Genomic DNA, 25106 nt, shown 5'->3' on the forward strand with positions numbered 1-25106 from the left:
AGATTAATATTATAACTATTTAACCTGCAGTGACAGTGCTTTGGGTCTATTATTTTATTTGTGATCATATCAATATTTTCAAATCTGAATATTTCAAATCTGCTTTTTTTACTATTCTGTATACTTTTGATTGCATGTACAGTAGCCTTTGTTTTTTTGGATCCCTTGTATCATCTCTGCTCAAGGTTAAAATACATTGATAAAAGCAATAGCCACTGCTGATTTGGAATGCTTCTTTTCAAGGACAATATGCTTTTGGCGAACTTAGGCCCATATTTATCTAGTTATCGCGTCGCCCTTGCACCATGCAAAGGGGAACAAAGGCGACGCAAAACCTAAGTGAGATTTATCAAGCCACAAACGGACAAATCGCTTCCTTGTGTTACTCTGCCCCGGGAAGATATTCCATGGGAGGAGCGCGGGTGTTCCCATGCATCCACCCATCAATGTTGGTGCATTACCAGATTTACCATTAGTTGTAGACCTGGAAATGCGCCAAACTGCTGCGCCTCCCCAAGTGAGGCGTAACAAGGAGAAATATCTTTATTTCTCCACGTTTTTTCCTCTTTTTATGTGTGGTGAATTCTGTCTCTCAGGATCGCTTTTGTATAGGATAGTGTCCCTTCCTGCACAAAAACAATCCTGCCTACAGCGCAGGCCCAAGGATACCTGAATGGCGATAGACATCCAAAAGTGCACCACCTATAGGAACGGACAGGAATGTGCTGTATAAAGTTAAATACGGCAACCTCCTGCCCTTTACCTTTCATGCAGTGCTGTGCAGCAAGGTGGCTTGCTGCATTGTGCTGCATGAAAGATTGATACATCTGCCCCTGAGTGATCTAATGTGCAACCAATACCTGAGCGAATATTCTGTGGTCCAATAGTAATGAAAATATAATACTATATGAACATACACTAGAAACAATGCCTAAACCCCACATGCCCAACTCACTTTCCAAATGTATCATCACAGATATGTCACAAATGATATTGATGAGAAAATTAATGACACTAACATGTCATCATTAGTATCATCAAATGCGGCACTGCCTATAACGAGCTACTGACATGAACAAGGCCATCAGCGATGTTAGTGTGCTCATAATCACTTTGAACATGTGCTCAGCTGCATAACCTGTTGGTGTTGCCACTACACATATTCCAGGCGTCATTGGCTAGCAAACTTTCCACACCTAAGTATTCAATACTCAATCAGAATGCAGATCCCCTCCAGGTACTGCATTTTCCGACTTCCAGAAACACACCTCACACAGTTATTGTCTGTAAACCTATCTTAGATGCTAACATGTCCTAAAGCCGCAGTTCACCTATCGCCAGTGAGTATCCGAAAAGGATTTTCTTTGCAACCACTATCAAGAGAGGGAGCAGGGACTGGTTTTAACCTATTCACCTACGAGCCCTGACGGTTTAAGGGGGGAAAGGGTCTGGTTGGTTACTGGACCACTATGCTTCTGGAGACCGAATTCAGGAATGGCTGGAGAACAGGAGTGATTAAAATTGCAGTTAGCCCTCATGTACATGTTCATGTGCTAGACATTTGTTTTACTAGCTGTGAAAATAGTTTGTTATGTGATGAAACGTTATAAATAGTTTTTTTTTATTTTAATAAACTGCTTGTATACAGTAGTAGTTGTTCCTATATGGTGCTGTATTATACCGTTTTAGGTCTTGTGTGCGTTATATAAATTTGTGAAATAACGACGCCTAGGCCATTGCTTTCTGTGTCACAACTACACACGTAGTTGCCAATTAAGCTTGCCTTTGAAGATGTATTTACATGTTTGTGATTGCTTAGCTTTCGAAGATGGTTTATAAGAATGAGATATTACATGATAGGAACCATTTGTTGAATGGAAATATTGAGAAAGAATTGCAGAATTTTTAATAGAAGACAGGTAAGGTGAGGTAAAGCAAAACATTTATTGTGACAATTAATGAAAATTGGTACAATTACGCCATTTAAATTGCAAGATTTCAGAATAAACATAATAAAATGAATAAATATAGAAAGTGCGTACAAGCAGATTCCTTGTAAGGATGACACGATTATTAGAGACCCAGTGTAGGCAAAATGAACCTTTTATTATGCTGGGTAAAAAGTAAGCATGGGCGAATTTTGCGAATCTCGCGTTCGCGAATTTTGCGGATTTGCGAACTCGCAATCCGCAAAATCCGCGAATTCTCGCGAATTTGCGGATTTTTTTTTGTGTGTTTGCGCGGGTTTCTGCCAGTTCGCGAGGGTTTTGTACACTTTCGCAAATTCGCGAACTTGTTGTTTCTACGTGTCCAGCCTGTTTGGGACACTCTTCTTCATCACTGCCACTCTCTGTCACCACTGCCACTCTCTGACTACCCATGCCACCCTCTGTTTCATCACAGCACCCTCTGGTTGTCCAGTCAGTGTACATTATTGTGGCAACGCAAGCACACCTTCCCTGCCTCAAGTGACCTGAATTAATTTGGGGCTGATTAATGTGTCACAGAATATTTTTTTAGCTGGCACCTGCTTCCTTAGTGCTTCCTGATTAGTGATCTTTTGCACTTGCTAAGTGCTTTCATTGTTGCAAAATTAGTTACAACACCTGCCCTGCCCCAACTGACAATAATGAATTAGGGGCTGATTAATGGATTTGAACTTTCAGCCTGGCTCCTGCTTGTCTCCCTTAGCTGTAATTCAGGACCTTTGTGGCATATGTGTAACTATTCTGAGGTTCAGAGCAGGGTCACATAATAGTTGCAACTGGCAACTGAACTCTGGAGGGGCCCCTCAGGAAGCACTACAGGAAATGGCTACTAATGATGAGCCTGAACTTTTGAACCTGGTAAGTAGTTTCAGTTTTGCTAAGATCGTATTTCTGCAATTTTGCACTTATTCGCGGGGCGCGAAGTTGTACTGGGAAGCCGCGAACAGTGCGAGCAGTGCGAGCAAAATCCGCTGCTCGCGGATTTGCGGATTTTGCGGGAGATTCGCGAATCTCGCGGATTGCAAATTTACCGAAAATCCGCAAAATCCACGAGCGAAACGGATTTTCCGCCCATGCTTAGTAAAAAGGCAGATCATTGGAGCATGCAGAATTTTTGTACATTTTCCAAATTAAGCATGGTAAATCAATCTTTTAGTGCTTATACAGTCTGCCCAGGCTGCCTTACCGGTGTGGATTCCATGTTTTAGAAAGAGCAGTCTCAGTAAAGTGTGTCATGCTTTTCAACATACCGAGCAACAGCTTAATAAATGAAGCGTTGATTCTCACCTGTAGTCACAAAATTTACAGCGCTGACAGTTTTATTGTTTCGCCTAGTTTGTATGATTTTCTTGAATCGGGAAGATCAATAGCCGGAGGAATCGTCATTAACGTTGAATTATTCTATTTAAAGTCACTTTAAGATATGATTTGGTCTTTGCATTTTCATAAGGTTAACGATGAGAAGTGGATAGGGAGCATCTCCAATTTTTTCTGTTAGCTCTACGGGAAATGGCCAGGATGATCTAGGATAGTCTAGGATGATCTTAAAATCAATGGTCTCAGCTGCTAAGTATAACCCTCAGGGGTTAATCTCAGTCTTTTAAATCTCAAGGAGAGCTTTCTTCAAAGTTCCTCAGTCGGCTGTGACTAGTGAGTGGTAATATTCAATGTGTGATGCCTTGTATTGAAACTATTGCCTAGTGAGGCGGAAATCCATCCAACTGTAGCAGCCTTGTGAATTTTGGAAAACTGAATATCCATCTGTAGGCATTTTCCCATAGCAAACAGCAGAAAGTAGTTTGGCGTGTACAACTCTAACTATTGCCTCAGTTGATGGACTATGCAGCGGATTGTTTAATTAGCAGAGAGAGAATATATAAGCAGCCGCACTTTTTTAAAGATACTGGAGATGTACGCCATACTTGATATTTTCAGAGTACCACTGTTGGGCTTGGCCCTTTTGGCAGGTCCACCCTGAAACTTGTGGCGTTCTCCTAGCCTGTTTCTATAACCTGGTGTGGGTGATTTTAGGCCTCTGCACACTTTAGCACTGTGATTAAAGACAAAAGTGGTTCTGTCGGGTGGCGGAATAAATTGCTTTTGAGTAAAGGCTAAGTTAGCTCATAACACAATATAACAAATAAAGTTCAAATAAATTCGATTAAACCTCTCTGAGAACAGATGTAGTTCAAAGCTTTTATATAGGAAAAAAATCACATTTACAAAACACCGGAATTACTTCATTCCATTTCAGTTTCAATGAATGTTAAAAACATGTGAAGAGTGACTATTGGTGAGCAAAGTGAATAGTGCAACAAATTTAGTGACACTTATTTACAAATATATACAGTATTATACACGGGGAAAGGGGAAAAGTTTTGATTTGGCGGTCAGAGTTCTAAGTTAATGCTCCCCGGAAACAGATGGTTACTGCGCCCGTTCCCGGAGGTTTCTTGACCAGTATTGTGCATCAACGTTTCGATCCTTGTGTGCACCGATTGGTGGTCACGGCGGGTCTTTATCAAGACAGAGGGAGGGGGGAAGGACAGAGGGGTCTGGACTCACAGGAGGCAAATGTCACACCCTGGGGGGAAGGCCGGAAGGTCAATCCCGAGTCGAAGGAAATTAGCTGCTTTCTCCGGATGAGACGAGCACCGTCTGTCATAGATTGCAGTTACTGTGGCCCAGTGTAAAGTGCGTGCGCTCTTTGAGTGCGTGTGGTGAGATAGGCCTGCCCTCCCATAGGAATGCATTGGGGATATGTGTGTCTATGGTAATTCCTGTGTGCGCAGATGTATTGTGACTAGTGGAGAAATGCCACTTTTAGAAGTTGTACAAAAGGGGGTGGTGATGGACGGAGCATCTGAACCAATCAAACACTCACACCCAGTCAAAAGATCTGGGTTTGATCCATCACCGTTCTTTAGCCCACTCTGCCACCCCAGTTCATACATGGCTATATGCAAATCAGTGTGACCCTGTGCCTCATGGGAACAGTCCAGCCCGAACTGCCAAGCCATGCCTTCCCTGGACCGGAGACAAGCTTCCGAGGACCGGTTTCTGGCATTCCAGCCGTCTTCAGCCCGGCCTGCTTAAATCCAGTGACAAAGTGAGCAAGGGACTCACGTCTGAGCATACCCTGCCACGCTTATGGCGGCCAAAAGCGGTACAAAAGGGAGTGGTGATGGACGGAGCATCTGAACCAATCAAACACTCACACCCAGTCAAAAGATCTGGGTTTGATCCATCACCCCCCCCTTTTGTACCGGTCCTAGGGAGCTTGTTTCCGGTCCAGGGAAGACATGGCTTGGCAGTTCGGGCTGGACTGTTCCCATGAGGCACAGGGTCAGACTGATTTGCATATAGCTATGTCTGAACTGGGGTGGCGGAGTGGGCTAAAGAACGGTGATGGATTAAACCCAGATCTTTTGACTGGGTGTGAGTGTTTGATTGATTCAGATGCTCCGTCCATCACCACCCCCTTTTGTACCACTTTTAGAAGTTGGCATTTCTTTGTGCAGTGTCTGCCTGCCTGATATGAATTGTATGTCTGGCTTGTGATTGACAGGGGCTGGCTGGTGTGCTTGGCTCCAAGAGCCAGGATGGGTCTGCCCGGTGGTGAAGAGGGAGATCTCCATGTAGATGGGAGGGATAAGTTGCACCTGGGACCTGAATAGGGCTGTGCCTTCCCTCCACACAGCTGGTTCCACCTCCTGTGGTGGGTCTGATGTCCCTGGCCTGTCCTGTGAACAGAGAGCGGAGCTGAGCAAAGGAAAGTGCTCCTGAACCAGTTGTATGTGGTTCTCCCCTTGCCCTACAGTTGAGAACAAAGGATTCAGTGGTATAAGTAGGGTCTGCGACCCAATGAGAAATGTTCTTTCTTTTGGGTGCTGGTCCTGCAGGGCATGCTGCTGGTGGGGGACCAGGGGAGGGATGCCTTCCCTGGGCACTGCCTGCCCTTTTACAATAAAGCCTTCTTTGCTGGGAGCTTGGTGCTCCATTTCTTTTTCCCCAAAGACTTCAAGGACTATTAGAACTTGGTGCTGTGCTCCTAGCGCCCTGTGAGCACTTAACACTGTATTTTCCCTTAAATTGCCCAACTAAGGAGCAGCGTGGGCTGTTCAGTGCGATGCTGGTCGCCCTTTGGGAGGGAACCCCCCCCCCCCATGGCGGATTCCCCCATCATGCTGTGATTGCGGGTGCCACCCCGCTTATCTTTATTTAATTGCGGGTGCCACCCCGCTTATCTGAATTTAGTTGCGGGTGCCCACCCCGTTTTTGGTGCCAGTGATTCAGCAGGAGCCCACCCTGCTTTATGTTTTTAATTTCGAGGGAGCTCACCCCTCATTTTGCCGACAACGAGAAATTCATCACCACGGCCCTCCTGGAAAACAGGAAGTCAGGCCTGCGCCGCCTGACTGCGGGCGGGGCCTGTGGTGTCCGATTTCCGCTATCGGAAGGCCAGCCATCAGGGAGGGAGGGAGGGGCATAAGGAATGGGACGAGGACAACGGGACCAGGAGTAATGAAGATTACCTGTAAGTAATAGGACATTACCCCCAGGTCCCTCCTGTCCTCGTCCCATTCCTTAATAATTTGAGAATACCAAAGCAGAGAACCCGGCCTTCCAGAAACCCACCAACACCAAGGGCACCAGACCGAAAAACAGCACCCTACAGGAGCAAAAGGAGCCAACAAGAAGGAGAAAAATGCAGGAAGGGGTGCCCCACCGACAAGGCCCCCAACAAAGTGGAAAGAACCAACACCCCCAAAACCAGCAGGGGACGGCCAGCAAAAAACACAAGAACCCCCCCAGGCAAGCCAGAAGGGGGGCACAAGTGCAGAGACAAGCCCCCAAGGGAGCAACCAGAGGGGGCCAAAACAAAGCCCCCCCCAAACGACCAAAGAAAGCCCAGGAGAAGCGGGCACTCCCCATCGGAGAACGGAGCCAGAAATGGCAACCGACCAGGGAGAAACCCTCAAGGGAGTAGCCCACAGACCCAACACCACCAGGCAGCCACCCAACCTGGGACCAAATAGGCCGACCCAGCCCAACAGCCAAGAGCAGAGGAGAACAACCTGCTCAGAGCGGCAGGGCCGAAGGCCTAAGAATGAGCAAGACACGACCCACCACAGGACCAACCCAACACACCAGGGGAAGCCACCAGCAGAGCCGCAAAAGAGGGCAGAACCGGACAAGCAAACAGGCACCCACCCAGAGGAACGCAGGTACCGAAGATACCGACGGACAGAGCGGGCCTTATTCACCGAGGAGTTGCCGGGTGAGGTGAGGCTTACTCCCACAGAAAGTTGGGAAAGAAGACTACATTCCTACCTACCGTCCAGTACAGATCTAATCGAGTTCTGATCTTACAGAAGAATATTGTTCTGTGAGTATTGAAACTCCTGTTTTGGAATTTTGACAATATGGAAACAGTTGTATTATACGCTGCATTTGTGTAAATAGCCTTGAGAAAGCCCCGGCGCAACTCGCCATTAGGGGGCGAAACACGTGTCGGCTGTCTATGTCTCACAACACAACAATAAAGATGTCACACTGCAACTTGAAGTAGTCGTGTCTTCTATATGAAAATCTGAAAGAACGGGTATTCATCCCAAAAAGCACAATACTGACTCTCACGGAGTAAACACTCTCCTTTTCTCAAACTCACTTATCCTCACGAAGCTCAAGAGGTCCAGAGCTTTGAGTGTGTCTCCATCTACTTATGAAACCAGCTGTTGTTTCATAAGCGTTGTTTAGCCTTGGAATCCTTGGACCTTCCCTGCCTTGTTAGTAACCCACCCAGAGGAACAGCCAGGAAGAGAAGGGGCAGGGAACCCGAGCAAGGCCCCCCAACCTCCGCCGACAACAGCAGCAGCAGGGAACCCGTAGGCCAGAAACCCACAGAAGGACCAGGCCACAGGACAGGACCGACCAATGGCGAACGCCAGCCGAGACACCGAAGAGCCGCAGCAACCAAAAGGCCACCCCACCAGGAGAAGAACCCGGAGCCAAGAACTGGCAAGGCCCAAGGCACACCCCAAAAAGCAGGAGACATTGGGACAAAGCCCAGTAACCCGCCCAACAGAGGCCAGGGAGAGCAAAAACAACTCAACCCAAAACAGACCCGGCAGAAACCAGGGTACAACCAAGAAGGACAATAACAGAGGCCCCACACGGAACCAGGGAAACCAAAACCCCAGAACCAGAAAGGAGGAAACCACAACCAAGAGCCGGCCAACCTCCAGGAAGAGAAAGGAGGACACCATGGAACCACTGAAGGTGTACCCCAAGAAGCAGAAGGGCAAAAACAGGAAAGACCAACAAGGAGGCCAAAAGCCCAACTCCAAAAAGGCTAGCCGCAGAACAGGCAGGCCAGCCAGCAAGGAGGTACACAACCCAGCACCACCAGTACCCGGAAGGAGAGGCAAAATAACCCCCCAACCAAGAAGGGGCACAGGAAAGGCACAGCAGCTAACCATAGCCAGGCCACCCAGAGACAGGAGAAGCAGAGGGAGCGAGCCCAGGGCCCACACAATGGACCCAGTGCCACAGGCAGCCGAAGGGAGCGGCACCAGAAAGGACAGAAGCCCAGCCTAGGACCGCGACAAAACCCAAGAGAACGAGCGGCCAGGAAAGGACTCAAGCAGGGACCAAAAGAGGACTCCAAGCAAACAAGGGCCCCACAGCACCAAGCCCGACACAACCAAGCAGAGAGGCGCACCAGCAACCTAAACTCACAAGCGAACGGGAGGCCAAACACAGTGACCGCCGGGGCAAAACCAACGGAGGCAGAGCCCAGGCCCTGCAGAGCACAGCGGAACAACCCAGGCACCAAAAAGCATAGGAGAGGAGACCGAAAAAGGTGCACCACCCAACAGGGGAGCGGGAACAGACCCAAACAAGGGGAGAAGGAACACCCCAGGGCCGACAAGAGAGCAAAGGCCATAGACACCCAAGGCCATAATCAGTCCGCGCGGGAGCACAGGTCAAAAGACAGGCCCCCAAAGGTAAAAGGACAAAGCCCCAGACCCGAAGCAAAGCCAACCTCAACCCAAAGCAGAGAGAGAGGTGCAGGAAGCAGGAAACGGCCCACATACCAGGGAAGGTCGACACCCAACACCTACCAGCAGGGAAAGGGCACAGTGAAAAGGGCAGGGCACAAGAGCCGAGCACCTGAAGAACAAAAGTCACCCAAGGCAGAGGTCAAGAAAGACCAACCAATCCCTGCCACCACAGGAGGGAAACCAAGCGGCAGGCGAGAAGGCACCTCAGCGAACCGAAAAACAAGGCTAAGGCCCACCAGGACAGAGGAAGTGCACAACAGCCCCCCCAACCGTGGAAAAAAAGCAGGAGACCCCAGCGGAAGACAGACACCCAAAGCACGGGGCAAGCAAAAGCACCCAAAAGGGAGCAAGAAGCGACCAACAGCGAAAACAGCAGGCAGGCACCCAGACAGGCATGCACCCGACCCGAACCCACAGAAAGCAGGATCCAAGGGGCAGAAGGGCCGCAGGAAGCCAAAGGAAGCCCAAGAACCACAAGGCACCAGCATCAAGTAGCCAGGGGCAGCCAGAACAGGCAACACCAATGGGCAAACCCAGGTGTACCCCCAACCCAGGCACCCATTAGGGCCGACCAGGGACAACAGAAGCCCGCCAGACAGGACAGCCAGAGGCCCTGAAGACAGAGCAAAGAGGCAACTAGAAGAAGCCAACAAACCCCGGGAGAGACCGCCCAAAGCAAGCCACAGCCCAGCAAGCAGACACCAACCCAGGGAGGAACCAAAGCCGACCTGACCAAACCACAGGGCGGGCAGGAAGCGCAAACAGAAACCAAAAAAGCAAAATAAAAAACAGGCGGCAAGCACCAAGGAGACAGGCCAACAGCAGACCCACAGGGACCAACTCCCAGCCCAGACGCCAACCAGCTACAAGCGCCTGAGCAAGAGAGAAGCCATAAGGCCATGGAACACACAATCCACGGAGGAAGGCACGAAGGACCCCCCCCGGCATTACACCCCACCCAAACAAAGGAAAGAAAGGGCAACAGGGGAAACACTGCCCTAGATAGGACAGCAAAGGCAGGGAAGCCAACAACGCAGGCACCCGAAGATGCTGAAGGACAGCCAGGAGCCAGGGAGCAGGGTGCAGCGGAGACAGAGAACCAGGCCGGAGACACCAAGGAGCCCATACTGAGGCTTCAAAATGGACCACAAGCACACAGGGCACGCACGCCGGAACAGGAGCCAGCAAGAGAAGCCCCAGCAGGAACCTAGCAACATCCGGAGAAACCTGAGGACGACAGGAACCAACAGGACCGGAAGCAATCAAGGAACCCACAAGACAAGGAACAGGGAGACCAGCCGAACCCAGCGCTAGAGCAGAGCTCAAACAGCGCAAGGAGGAGGCCCCGGGACCAAACCCCGGCCACCACCAGGGGACCAGGGGCACAGGGTGGAAGCAACCAGAAACAATGGGGAAGACACACCTGCCAGGGCCGCCACCAAGCCCAACCAAAGTGCAACAGCAGACCACAAGCAGCACACATGGACACACAGCAGCTGGCAAGAGGGGAAATAAGGCAAACCAGGAGACACAACCTCACCCTGGCAGACAGCCAACACAGGCAGTGAAATATAAGGGAGTGAAACACAGACAACCGAGAAAGAGTATACGACCACAACCACTATGCCATAGGGACTCTGTAAGGCAGCAACAGAAGGACACAAAAACAGAAAAACACCTGCAACCTGGAAAAAACACCAGGCAAGAACAGGCCAAGAATCGAAGGACAACGGGGAATGGCACCCACAGAGACACCCACGTGCAGAACAGAAGCAACTGCAGAGTGCAAGCAGCACCGCCAGCTCACAAACCAGGAGAAGGGGGACGCAAGCCCAACACCAGCCCCTGGAGGGGTGGCCCAACGAACCCTGCCCCATTACAGCATGGAACAGTGCAAAGGGACAGACGAGCAGTCATCAGCCCCACCCACGCCCATACAACGCAGCAGGCAACATAAAGGCGCGGCCACCACCACCCTACTCCTTCCACGGCCAGAGCCTAACAGAAAGGAATGAGAACAGCCTTAGAAGCCAGGAGATGAACCTCCGCCTATGAGGTCAAACACAGGCCCAAGCTGTGGAAGAAGCAGAACACCAAACAACACATAATGCAACTGTACACCATGCTACCAGACCCAGCTGCCGAGGAGAAACAAAAGGACAGGCACCAGCCTGCCGGCGCAGACAAGTAGAAAAAGAAACCGCTATGCGGTACTCACCACGGGGGCAGTCAACTCCAACACGCAAAGACTGACCCCCAATCTCCAGCTCAGACGCCATCAACAACGAGTGCCGGATTGCTTCTCTTCATTCCAACAGTCTACCATTAATGGATGTAAATGTGCAGCCCTTTAGTCCCGTGTCAGGCTAGTTCTCAGGTCCAGTTTGACTTCAAGGAACTCTCTGGATAGTCATATGCTGTTACACACAACGGCAGAGGGTGGGTTGTCGCGGCCCTGAAAGTGACGGCGCGTGCGCGCACACACAACGGCAGGCTGAATGAAGGAAAGCAAAAGTGCTTATGCTTAATGAGGAAATGCGGGGGTCAGAGGGGTTGTCGCAGCCCTGCAGCAGGAGATGTTGGGGAGAGTCTCGTTAAAGTGAAAGTGATCGCGTCAAGAGGCGGAGCGAGGCGTGCGCGCTTGTGCTCATAATAGCAGGCTGGTGGCCTTTGGTAGCACTTGAAAAACCTGCTTACTAAATGTCTCGCAGGACCAGCGCATGCGCTGGCTCTTGCGAGACCTAAAAAATAGAAAAAGGGTTCTTAAAACGGACAATTTTGGGAGCAAGGAAAGTATTGCAAGTGCAAACCTCAGCATTTTCCCTTTGTTCTCGCACAACTACATTCACTTGTCTTAGCTTTCTGTAACTAAAATATGAGTTGGGCATTTTTGGGCAAGCAAGCATTAGTGTTACAAACTCAGTGTTCAGTAATACAACATACTGCATTTACAACGACACTGAGTTGTAGAATAAAAAACTGTGATAACTCATGTAGTCATTGCTCAGTGGCATGTTTACTGTTCCTACCAGTGCCAATGGAAACTACACAGTTTGCCTCCTCCACCCATAACCCCCCCTTGCATGGCATTCACAAAATGAAATGGAAGAGAGTCCCACGCCTACAGATTTTGCAGCCACAGAGATGTCCATCAGCTTATGCTAGGCACAGCTTGAGACTCAGAAAGTTCCACATGACCCTGGCAGAAGTCACAAGCAAAAGCAACAATGCTCTCCACCAAAGCCGCAGTCGCCAGTCTGCTGCTGTGGCATTTCCCAGACGGCTGCTGGCTCCATTCTGAACACGGCCACCTGCCAGGTTAGACTAGCATATTTTTGAATGGGCTGATCTTGGTTTTCATTCAGCCCTGTCATCCACTTCTCGTCCGTTCATCTGAGACAAGGAAATTGATGGACTCGTCTGAGATAAGAAGCAAAGAGCACTTGAACTTCAGAATGCAAGCAGTCCAACTAAAAAGCACCTGCCAGTCTTCTCCATGGCTGTTCTCTGACCTTGGTTGCAACCAGGTTCTCCCTTCATGTGCAAGGATCCTGTTGATTGATTCAGAAAATGGACAGGGCAAGTGTTTGAGTATAGAGACTCTTTTTCATCCTGCTCTATCCTGGCATCTGAGAGACAAGGAAGAGGCTTTGCTAAAAAAAAGGGAAACCATAACATTATATCCAAATCTTTAGACATGCTGAGCTGCGCATAGCACGATCAGCTGATCTATGGAGTGTGAATGTGTGAGAGATGAAATGAAAAGCGCTCTCATACACGGGCAATCTACAGATCTCTCTTGCTGCCAATTTGCATACATTGCGTTGTCGGCATGAAGGCTCAGGAAATATAAAGAGACAAACCAAGAAATCTGTCAGTTTACATGTTTACATTTTCTGCTGTTCAAAAGCGTGAACAGCAGCTTCTCTCTGTACGTGCTGGTGGGCCAAAATTTGAGTGCTGCAATGCAGCAGCTGTCACTTGTAGAACCTTTGGGTCTGATTCACAAACTGCAGGTAGTAGTATGTTTTGTAGAGCTACAGTGGTAAAACGAAGCATATTACAAAGTGGTAGTCACAAACTTTACTTTTGCAATAAATTACTCTTTTGTATTAACTTATACATGTAACTTACACTTTTGTCGTAACTTTTTTTTTGTTTACAGAGCTTTATATAGCCCGAACTCGACCCAGTATCTGGTATCAGAGCGCTTTACATAGCACCAGTTGCGTTATATGAGGACACATTCATTTCTGTTAGGCACAGGGAGATTAACTGATTTGGCCAGAATCACAGGATGTTCAGCGTCATTGCTGAGCCACGAACCCGGTTCCCCAGTTTCGAGATCTACCACACTAGCCGTTAAGCCAACTCCTCTCACACAACTTACAAGTGTAAACGTTGGAAATTGGGTTACTATTTGAAGTTACAAGCAAGCCCCCAAATTAACCTGTCCTTAACACTTTGGGAGCTTGGCACAAAGCAGTCAGGCGTAACTCTGAGGCAATGTGTAAAGTATTTATGCAGCACTTCAGACCAATTTAGAGAACTGGAGTAAAGTGTAATACAATATTTGACACCAGAATAAAAAAAATCTATTTAGTAGAACAGGAGATATGCAAATGTAGAGATTTTAGTCGAACTAGTGCCTAAAAGCACAAAGTGGCAACCGTGATTATCTAGTCATGCCGGACTGGGACAAAGTCTCATATTCAGGCCAATTGCAATGGAGTACAGGCTAGATACAGGGTCTAGGTTAGGCCCACTGAACAAAGTACCTTAAATTCTGCTTGCGGAGCAGTTCGAGATCCCACATTGAAGATGCGTTGTGCAGGGGCCGTTATGAGGAGCTTTGAGGCTGCGATGTGGGGTCCTGCATCATCATGGAGGACTACGTCGATGAGGCGGTTGCAATGCGAGGTCCTGCATAGAAGATGTGTGATACGCTGGCCGTTTTCAAGAAGCTGCTAGGCTGCAATGGGGAGTCTTGCATTAGAGAAGCATTGCGCAGCTCAGGTTGAAGGCAGAGCTACAAGTAAATGCTTCACACTGCATTGGTTCTGGCCACAGGACATCAGATGGGCTGGCACAGCACCTTCAAGCCCACTTCCATGGGCCCAGGACTGGGGTAGCAACACAAACAGATTATGAAAGGAATGCTGAACATGGTCGTACAGTCACAGATCTGAGTTAAATCCATTGTTTTTTGCTCACCATGCCACCCCAGTTTGGACCCTGCCATTTGCAAATCAGTCTTTACCCTACTCCCCATAGGAACAGTCCACCTTGAAGTTCCAGGCCAGGTCCTCCCTGGACAAGAAAACGAGCACCCTGGGACCAGTTTTGTTGGCTCCTCAGCCAAGCTAGCTAGAATCTGGTGGCATAGTGAGTATGGAACCCATGGCTAAGCATACCCTTTCCACTTCGGAAGACTCTAGCAACACAAAAAGGTGAGGGGAAGAATGCTGAAAATTGACAAAAATTCACCCTCAATCACAGATCTTGGTTATATCCATTGTTTTTTTGCTCAACGTGTCACTCCATTTTGGACCCAGTCGTATCTAAATCAGTTTTGACCCTGCTCCCATTGGAACAGTCCAGTCCAAACTGCCAGGCCCTCCCTGGACAGGAACACTAGAATCTTAGACGGGGATGACACCACATGGGAATCAAGACTCACAGCAGACTGAACTCAGGTGCTGGGTTCAAGGTGGTTGGGGCGTTTTATGTCCCTTAGGCTCTGATCAGGAGGCCAGCCAACTACATTTTGGAGTCAATCTGATGGCCCTGAGATCAAGATGCAGGTCCAGTCCTTTCACTCAGGCAGCAGAGTTGCAAGGCAGCAGTGTAGCAAGGCAGCAGAGTAGCAGTGCTTCTTGCAGCAGAACAGCACAGCAGTCCTTCTGAGTCTTCCACAGGTCCAGCGGTGTACTGTAGAGTTGGGTCTGAGGGTCCAATATGTATCCCTGATGCCAATTTTGGAATAGGAGTAGGTTCCCCAGAGGTGTTTAGTACTTCCAGCCTCCCTGTCCTAGCCCCAGCTAGTCTGGGGCCACCATGTTCCAGGGGTCTTCAAACTGTGGGGGCCTCCATAGGGGCGCCTCAAGTGATCTGGGGGGGCGATAGGCTCTGGTCAAAAGAAGCATTATGCTGATAAAAGTGTTTTGTTTTCGGCACAGGGGAGTGGCAGTAAGCCACCCTGTAATTTGCCATCACTAACAACTTTTGTCACATCTTGTTAAATCCTGGCTGGAAAAAGGTGTAAAAAGTGAAGGGACTCCAAATATTCTTCAGAACCTCCACCCCCACTTCCAATAATCACACTGTAGATACTTTTATATGTTAGCCTGCTTGACCAGCATAGTATGTTTGGTTATCATGTATGTGATTGCATTTTCAAAATGTTAACAGATTAACTGGTATGTTCAAATAGGTCTAGACATATTTAAACATTGCCAGTTTCATCGAATAGTTGTGGAAAATGGTGGGGGGGATTTTTTTTCTCGGGGCATTAAAAAGTTTGAAGACCACTGCCATAGACTAATGTCAAACCCTTTGTGGGGGTTCTCAGGAAGATCCTTTGTGATGTGCAAGTGTGGTAGGTGATAGCTCCTCTCCCTCATCTAGTGAGAGATGGTCTTCCTGCCAACACAAATGCTCCTTCCTCTCACTGTCTGGGAGCAATATACAAAGACCAACTGCCAGATGCACCTAGTCATGCGACCACGAAAACAGGCTGCAGGCACCAAATGGTTGGAACAAGAAAATTGCAACTTTCTAAAAGTAGCATTTTCGAAATTGTGACTGAAAATCCGACTTTTGCATTTATTGTTTAACAGAGTTTTATACAGTGCAAACATGGCCCACAAGGAATCATCAGAGAGCTGTCTTTTCATTGAACGTCGTGGTTTGAGCAAGAGGGAGTTGCTGCTTCTTAAGGATAGTATCCTGCCTGCTAGATTGAGTTTGTGGGCCAAGTAAATAGGGGTGTTATGGCGGAGGGGCTTGTGTGTCATGCAAGCTATCTTCATCTGGATTCTTGCTTCAAACGGGAGCCATTTTAGATGATTTTTATTCTGGAGTAATGTGATTGGATCTTCTGTCGCCAGTGATAAGCCTAACTGCTGAGTTCAAGATAGCCCCTAGTGGAGTTGGCTTTGTTTTGGGTAAGACTGCAAGAGTAGTACACCCATAATCTAGTCTGGAGAAGACTACAGATTGAAAGTCTTCAGGCGGGAGAACAGGCTTTATTTTCCCTAATGTGTTCAGGTGGTAGCTGGCTACCCTAGTGGTCCAACTAATATGATCCTGCATATTTAAGTGTTTGTTTAACGTATCCCTAATGAGCTAGTGGATTCTATAACATGTGGGGCGCAGTTGAGATTGGTGAGTTGTTTAAGCCACTCCTCAATAGGAGCTGAGTGTTTGTGCGAGGCAATCAGAAGAATTCAGTTTTGCATGTGTTTTAGCATGAGATGAACTCGGGTCAACCATTGTTGAGTTTTCCATAAGGCACAGTTAAGCACTTTGATGTCTTTGAGTGAAGAGATTTTTAGGCACAATTGTGTGTCATCAGCGTACATGTGCTAATGTATGTTTGAGAGCTTTAGGAGTTCAGTAAGAGGTTCGATGAGCAAATTGAACAAGGTAGGAGAGAGCGAGGATCCTTGGGGAACTACAATTGTGACCGGAGTAGAGTCAGATAGGGTTTGATCTACTTTAATTCTTTGAGCTTTATTATTTAGGAAGGAATCAAACCAGTTTAAAACTTGACCCAATAATCTGATCCTTTTCTTAAGAAGGTCAATCATGCTGCCATGGCTGACCGTATCAAAAGCAGAGCAGAGATCAAGTAGTATAAACAAGAAGGTTATGTTCTGATGTTCTGGTCCAACAATCTCATTGCATCATCGACAATGTGTGTCAGAACCGTTTAGTGCTATGACACCAGATCCTCGCCCCCCACATCTGCTCTCCCTCACTGCCTATTCCCACAGGCTCTAAAAAAGCGGACCCACAAGATCCTTGCCCCCACATCTGCTCTCCATCACTGCCTATTTCTCCCTTCCTCTACCCGGAACTTACAAGTATGGACTTGTCTCGGCTTCCGTATTTTCGCCAGCAAAAGCACCTCAGTTAACCGGCAAATGCAGTACAAAGTTGAACCAGAACTGTATTCAGGCACGAATCTTGAGTCTTCAATCTGCTAAGCCCCCAATTTTAAATTCTCCTTACTCTCCCCCTGCCCAGTTTCAACCAGAAAAAAAGAGGACTACTCTCCCCCGAAAACCTTCTGCAAAGAAAAGACCTATAAGCACAGAAAGTGGACCACCACCATAGCCGCTCCTGTGATTCTTGTCAAGATATTTACCCCTACCTTCCAGAATCCTCAGCCCACTCCCTCTGAAATCCAGCTGATGCTAACAGAAATAGGATACCCCCAGCCCACAGAACAGCCATCTTGGAACAGGAAACCTCCCCAACTAGCTTCTCTCTTAACCACCCATCAAATACTCCCTATTTCCATGAACCTGAACACTAGTCACCCCCATTAGCTGATGCCACTAATCTGATTTATTAGTGATGTTCTTGTACCTATTTTACACACATATATAGCTATACATATGTATGTTCATATTTATCGCTATATATATCTATATTCAAGAGATTCTATTTCTGTGTGTCCTTGCTCATGTCCTCCAATCTGAAACTAACGAACAGCCATCCATCTTACTAGCCCTTCCCCTCCACCCTTTCTTTCACCACAGGCCCTAGCTTTTATAGTCAATTAGATACAAAACAACACCCATCCTACTTTCTTTATCACTCCAGTCCAAAAAACCATGCCTGCCTCCACAGTCCCTCACTCTCCCATGTCTCATCTACTGAAACCTCTTGGCCCACACACCTTCTACATATCCTACCTCAAACCTCTCACTCACCGCCACAAAAAAACTTAAACACAATCTAATCAAACAACATCATGAAATACTCAAAACTGATCTCTATCACAACCTCTCCAAAGGACAAGAAAATTCTAATCTCATCTTCTTCACCACCAGACCCCTGAAATGGGTTTCTGCCCTCACCAAATACCTACGCATAAGCAAAACCTCCACCATCTGTCACTGCCATATACTGATGTTCAAAGGCAAGGCCACCCTCACTATCTTCAGAAACGGTATTGTACTTATCCAAGCCACTGACGCCAACCTACGTTCTTTTGAATCCATATCCACCACTCTCTACGAGGCCCTCTCCCCCATACGCAACCCCTCCCTAAACAAAACCCCCCACAGAGATACCACCAAGAAAAAGGTTCTTCACCTCAACCTCCCCCAAGCTTCTTCCCCTACCCTCTTCATGACCACAGCTTCCACGCACACCTCCCCTACCAACTACCCAAACAGTGTGCATGATTCTTTCATCTTCCGACAGTCCATCCTAACAACTGGTTCACCACTCCTTCAAAAAACTGTACCCAAAAACTGATTTGAACTTCTCCTTAGCTATCACACAGTGAAGCGATAGAGCTAACCAAAACATACAAATTGACATCATCCAAAAATAGAGTACCCACCTCCAAGATTCAGGTGATCACTGGTATCGGGAGAAACTCTGTTCCACCCAGGACAATGGCTAGAACGCCAGCACACCTCTCAGATATCCCCGAGGTACCCTCCTCTCTCAAACATAACAGCAACCCAAACAATATCAACTGTCTACTTGGCACAGAACGGTCCGAAACAATCCAAAACTATGACATTGAAATTGCCTTCATCACAGAGACCTGGCTAAATGAATCATCCTACACAATCTTCGACTTACTAGTTCCTCCTGGATTCTCAATCATCAAAAAAGACAGATTTGACCAAAAAAGAAGGGGCTTAGCCATTATCCACAAAAATACCACCACAATGGTGGAATCTGTCTCCTCCACTTACAGCACCTTTGAATATCTCAACAGCTCTATACGGCTGAAAAACAATAAGTTAACAAACTTCCACCTTCTCTACCACCCCCCAGGCAATATTCCCCGCTTCCTCGAACACCTATCAGACCTGATAACTCACTGATCACTCTCAGATAACAACAACATAATACTCTGTGATTTCAACCTCCATTTGAATGATGAATCAAACACCCAAATCCAATCCTTAAAATAACTCCTACTCAAGCACAACCTCAACCAACACTGCAAAGAACAAACCCACAAAAGAGGGGCAACCCTTGACACCATCATAGACCAAGAGAAGATGTTAACCATCAACAACATCCTCCCAGTTGATTGGTCTGACCACCGCATCATCCTCTTCCACTTACACCTGGAAGAACCCTACCCCATCTATACAAGGAAAACCCTTCAATGGTCCAAAAACCTACGCCAATCTCCCCTAGCTTATCTGGAAAAAATAATGATCTCTAGCCTCCCACCTAAATCAGGAACCCTCTCAACGATCGAACTTTAACTCTATGATGACAGTCGCCCTAGACCAAGTAGCACCTCAGAAACTAAAAAGGATTAGAGACACACCTTTGAGATCCTGGTTCACCAAGGACCACAACTCAGAAATACCACAATTCAGAGCCGCTGAAAGACTCTGGCGAGTAAACCCCTCCTCAACTCACCTCCACCGACTCAGAGCAGAATGCAGAAGTTACAAAAATCACATCACCAAAGAAAAAGCCGACTTCTTCCGCAGATCCCTTGACAATGTGATATATCGCCCAAAAATCCTTTTCAACATCGTAAAAAAGCAGGGCTCCAAAGAACGGTGTGATAATTTTGCCAAATTCTTTCATGTAAAAATCACTCTGATCGAGTCCTCCCTCAATAAACACATACAAACGGCAGACTCCGAAGCAGGACTCCCCCTCACTGAGGCAAATTAGGGCATCCAAGCCCCAAGATCACCATCTACCCTTAATTTCTGGAAATCATTGAAGCCACTCTCAGAAATGGGCATCTCCAAACTAATTGCAAACTCAAAACCCTCCTCCCACTTTGCACACCATCTCCCTGCCTCCATGGCAAAAAACCTCAATCATGTCATCTTACCCCTCTGGACGATGATATATAACAGCTTGCTAAACACGGAGGTCATGCCATACTGCCTAAAACTTGGCCAAGTCTCTCCACTACTAAAAAAAACAGACTTAGACCCTGAGGACGTCAACAACTTCAGGCTAATCTCTAACCTGCCCTTCCTAGCTAAAATCCTCAAGAAATGTTCCTATTCCAACTCAACCAGCACATCAACAAAAACAATCTCTTGGACTCTCACCAATCAGGCTTGAGAAAAGGCTGCATCACAGAGACAGCACTACTAACTATAGCAGATGACATCCATAAATGTATGCTGCTGCCTGCTCATCCTCCTAGACCTATCCGCGGCCTTGGACGCGGTGGACGATAAAGGTCTGCTCAACACACTAAAGCAATGGATCAGAGCAGATGGCATGGTGCTGAAATGGTACACCTCTTTCATCCAAAACCGCTCGCAACAAATCAAAATAAATACCGCAATCTCCGATACCTCCAATATAACCAGAGGTGTCTCCCAGGGCTCATTCCTCTCACCCACTCTTTCAATATCTACATGGAACTCCTCATTGCCATAATCAATCAATCCAACATCACCTACCACCTATACGCAGATGACATCCAGCTCTACCTGGAAGTCTCATCCCCAGAAGACATTCAACGTCTCAACAACACCCTAACAAAAATTCAAAACTGGCTATCACATAAGCATCTAAAACTGAATCAAGATAAGACAGAAATCCTTCTCCTCTCTAGCAACGACAAACCCACCAGAATGGATTAAGCTTATGGACTCGCTAAACTTCGCCCGTACCCTTACCGGCCCGCCAAGTTGCTGGTCATCTTACTGGACCCTAACCTGAACATCAGTGCGTACATAAAGGCTACCGCAAGGAGCGCCCGCAATAAACTAAAACTGCTCAACAAAATCAAGCCCTTCCTCCGGCCTATTGATCTCAAGACCGCAACTCAAGCCCTGGTCATATCTACACTAGACTACGGAAACGCTACCCTCACGGGCACAGCAAAATCTCACCTCGCCCCCATGAGAACAACTCTAAACGCAGCAACAAGGATGCTCACTGGAGCAAAAAGACACAATCATATCTCACCCTCACTGAAAAACCTCAAATGGCTCCCCATTGAAGCTCGCTGCCAGTTCAAAACTGCCTGTCTCACCCACAAAGTCCTTCACACTAGCAAACAAGTCTACATTGCAGCCAAGCTCACCAAGGCAGGCCAGGCAAGAAACCTAAAGGAGCACCAACATTCTACTTCTTATTTCCACAATGAAACACAAACAAAAAGCCCTGGCGCACTCCTTTTCGGGAAATGCCCCAAAAACTGGAACTCCCTTCCACCAGACCTTAGAACCAACTCCTTTGTGACCTTAAAAAAAAAACTTAAGGATCTCCTTCTTGCCCAACACCTCTAACCTTCGGATCAATACACCTTAGCACCTTCCCGAAGACTCTCCTTTTTTTGCCCTATCTGTCTGCTCTCTCATGTTTACATTGTATACAAGTTGTAAAGCCCTCTGATACCCTCGGGTCTTGTCAGTGCTATATAAAACTCTTAAAATAAAAAATAAATAAATAAATAAATAAACCCGAGCTAAAGCCAGATTGGCAAGGATCGAGGAGTTGAAAGTTCTCTATGTGGATGCAGAGTTGCAAGTGTATGACTTTCTCTAATAGTTTTGCAAGTGTTAGGATATAGGTGATGGGGCGATAGTTTTTGAGGTCAGATAGGTCCGCATTTGATTTTTTATAGAATTGGGGTGACCTGACTAATCTTTAAGCATTCATGGAACATACTGGAAGAGAGAAGCATTGACAATCATAGTCCAGTGAGGGAGAATGTGAGGTATACATTGTCTGATGAGCTTGGCTGGCAGAGGATTATTGAAGTGGTTGGCAGGTTTTATAGATGTTAATAATTTTAGTAGATCAGCTTCATCCGGTATTTGAAAGGAATTCCAGGAGGTGTTGTTTTTTCGTAGTGTAACAAATAGTGGGGATTGGCATGTAGCTTTACTGGTAGGAAATTGGAATGGCCCAGACTTGGCAACATTTGGGAGGTGAGTACCAACTCAGATTCCATCCTTCTTCTTTTCTCAAAAAAATATACAGAAAAATCTACACCACCGGGCAGAGACCCAGAGTCCACAGAGTGATGGTTTGATTTGTAGACTGCTTGTTGTTTAACAATTTCTAATCATTTTTTGGGTCTATTTTTGCCATAGCCCAATTGTGCCCTAAAGTATTCTGCTTTTGTACTGTGAATGTGTTTATTGTAGGAACTTCTTGCTACCCTCAAATGTCTGAGGTTATTGATGGAAAGAGATATTCTCCATGATCTTTCTGCAAGCCTTAAGGTACGCCTTTCCTCATTTACGCAGCCATTACACCAGGGATTGGAGATCCAACACTGTATTCTTTTTTAGTTGCTTAGGAGTCAAGAATGTTTGAAATGGATTGCATGTAATGCTCTGTGAGCTCATTCACTTTAGTCATGCTTGAGGGTGGAGGGAGGACGTTATTGCTGATATAGGTTAGATTAATATATCTCATGTGTCTTGACCATTGTTTGGGTTTGGAGGGTTGTCCCTTTCTCGTCAACGCCATAGCTAAAATGAGTAAGGTGATTTGATAGTGGTAAGACCAATCACATGCTGTTATGGATTCCAGTTGAATGGCATCATCCTTGCAAATGATTACATTAAGGATAGCGCCACTCATGTGGGTTGGTTCATTACATGATTGTGTAAGGTTGAAGTTGATAAGGAAGGCCTTGAAGGTGTCCAATAAGGGGTCATTAGAATCATTCCAGTGTATGCTGAAATCACAGAGGAAGATGGGGTTGTTGTGCTGGTCCGAGTTGGAGGAGAGGGTCTCCATTCATTGTTCAATGACAGGAAGGGTATTACTCGGGAGTGGTAAATTGTATGGAGTTTGTAAACTATCTTATCATTACTCAATTCAATTCAATCTTTATTATGTTTTGGAACTCCGTGGAGGTCCACATAAAAGAAACATACAATACAAAATTCCATTCATTACCAAAAAGAAAAAAAGACAATTTACAACAGTTACCGCAATACAAAACAATTCATAGATACATACTTCATAAGCAAGCCTTCAATAAATAGCTAAAAAGCATTTAAAAAAGCTAAAGATGTTAAAACAGAATCTCTCATTCGGAGGGTTATAAAGGGCAGACATAAAAGAATTAGCATTTAAAATACCCATTTGTAAACATATTTGCCTTAACCATTTACGGCGAAAGGGACGCAGTACTGGACATATAAAAAGTACATGCATTCGGTCTTGGGTAGACAAATGACAAAGGTCACAGATTGCGGGGACTCCATACCATTTAAACAAGAGGTTATTTAGAGGAAGCAAATCCTGCCTCAAGAGCAACCAGAATCTCCGAACACTATGGGGCAAATTCCAAGTGACATAGGGTTGCACAAATTTTCTTGCAAAAGAGTCAGTAAGGGGATTAACACCTTTTTTAGCAAGAATCGAGGCACAATCCAATCTATAGCTAAGGTCCCAGGAGGCCTCTTTTAAGACAGACTTTAGCTGGGGTGCGGATAAGGAAAAGAGGATATCCTCCTCCAGCTGCAGAAGCGATACAGCCTTTCTAAAGTTTTTAACAATTAAGGAATATTCTCTTAAACTTCCCAATAATTCCGCCTTTAGGAGAATTCTCATAGTCCCCGCTTACCCTCTGGCTAAGCTTGCAACCCAACGTATTACCGCTGCCAGGCCCTGCACCCAACTGCTGCGCAAGCCGAACTCAAGTCTGCAAGTGGCCACAGAACAAGCGGAATTAGTGGAGGTTACGCTTCTTAATAATTTCCCTTCGGCCACATTTAAAAAATCCCAATGCCTTAGGTCGACTAATTCCAATCCATATAGGAGGGTAGAAGGAATTTTTGCCCTGAAGACCTCCAATAGATAAGAAAAATGCCTTCTTCCCATTGCCGAATACAGTGCACTTAAGCTTTTCCCTTGGGATAGGGCCTTCCGGGTATTGTTATCAATATGGGGTTTATCACTTAAAGAGTCTGAAATTATTTTTCCTAAGAACACATAACTCTTTACTACCTCAAGTTTGTCACCTCCCACTGACCAGACAAAGTTCTCAAACTTATGTTTTTTTCGGCCTGAAATACACATTATTTTACTCTTTGCTGCATTGATTTTTAGATAGTGGGTTTCTGCATACAAATGTAAAGCGTGGAGGCGTTTAGCAAGACCTTTAGGCATGAGATCCATTATTAAAATATCATCCGCATATAGCAGACATGAGATGTGTTTTCCACCCAAGACTGGAGCTATGCCGTCGCAAGAGGAGAGTGAGGCAGGTAGGTCTGCAATATACAGAGAGAAGAGCAGTGGAGCAAGGAGGCAACCCTGCTTAAGGCCATTAATTGAGGGAATAATCTTAGACAATCCTCTATCTCCTCCTTGGAGAACTTGACACCATGTGTCTGTATGCAGCGCTTGGATCATATCTAACAATTGAGGGGGCATACCCAGAACAAATAGCTTTCTCCACAGCAGAGGGCGATCAACCTTATCAAATGCTGTGGAGAAGTCTATGAAAGCCACATACACTCTTCCGCCGCGTACCCTTATGTATTTGTCAGTAATAATCTGAAGGGCGGAGAGATTATCCAGGGTTCCATGCCCCTTGCGAAAACCTGTTTGTTCTAGTGGCAAAATTTGATTTAGAGTCACCCACTCATTAATTAAGGACAATAAGCATTTAGAAAAAACCTTCCCGATAGCATCTAGAAGGGCTATTTGTCGATAATTATTGGGAAGATTTCTATCGCCCTTTTTAAACATGGGCACCAAGATGCTCCCCTTCCAAGAGGAAGGTATAATTTTTTTAATGAAGCAGATCCTGAATAAAGGGAATAAAATTTTGCTCCAAGATACTGGATCTTGTTTTAGAACAGATATCGGGAGTTCGTCCGGTCCCATAGCT

The sequence above is a fragment of the Lissotriton vulgaris genome, chromosome 8 (genome assembly GCF_964263255.1).
Source record: "Lissotriton vulgaris chromosome 8, aLisVul1.2, whole genome shotgun sequence".
Lineage (NCBI taxonomy): Eukaryota > Metazoa > Chordata > Amphibia > Caudata > Salamandridae > Lissotriton > Lissotriton vulgaris.